Raw genomic sequence first — 856 nt, forward strand, 5'->3', positions numbered from 1 at the left:
GGGGAGGGTGTTGCAGGCGAGGGGAGGGAGGGACGGAGAGGAGAGGGAAGAGGAGGAGGGGCCTGCAGAGGGGAGGGGCTGGTGAAAGACCCTCTGGCTCCACTCCCTAAGCATCCTGACCTGAAGCCCAGACTCCAGATCGAGGTCCAGAATTTGGGGTCCAGGTCCCGGACTCCAGACCGGGGATCCTAAACACTCGAGCACAGACCTCAGTGCGGGACCCCAGGCCTCGGACCTTGAATCCTAGATCCCACACTCAACCCCAGACTTCAGACCCCGGCTTCTAGATCCCAGACCCTGGACTCAGGTGGTGGGTCCGCCCCGTGGCACGGGCTCCACTGTACAGAGAATAACCTGAGGCCGGGAAGCTGCGGATGAGCGGGCGGGGTGCAGGCCACGTTCTCTCACACTCAGCAGACGCCCGGCATCCTCTCCAGGTCCGTGTGGACGGAGCTGGGACTTCCCCAAAACGCTTACTATATACATAACGTCAAGGTAGACAAGTGCCACAAAGATTGAGGAACCAGGCTGGGCGCAGTGGCTCACGCCTGTAATCCCAACACTTCAGGAGGCCGAGGCGGGTACATCACCAGAGGTCGGGAGTTCGAGACCAGCCTGGGCAACATGGCAAAACCTTATCTGTACAAAAAATACAAAAATTAGCCAGGCAGGTGCGGTGGTTCACGACTGTAATCCCAGCACTTTGGGAGGCTGAGGCAGGCGGATCACAAGGTCAGGAGATCGACATCATCCTGGCTAACACGGTGAAACCCTGTCTCTACTGAAAATACAAAAAATTAGCTGGGTGCGGTGGCGGACGCCTGTAGTCCCAGCTACTCAGGAGGCTGAGGCAGGA

Source organism: Colobus angolensis, unplaced genomic scaffold (assembly GCF_000951035.1).
Source record: "Colobus angolensis palliatus isolate OR3802 unplaced genomic scaffold, Cang.pa_1.0 Scaffold64, whole genome shotgun sequence".
Classification (NCBI taxonomy): domain Eukaryota; kingdom Metazoa; phylum Chordata; class Mammalia; order Primates; family Cercopithecidae; genus Colobus; species Colobus angolensis.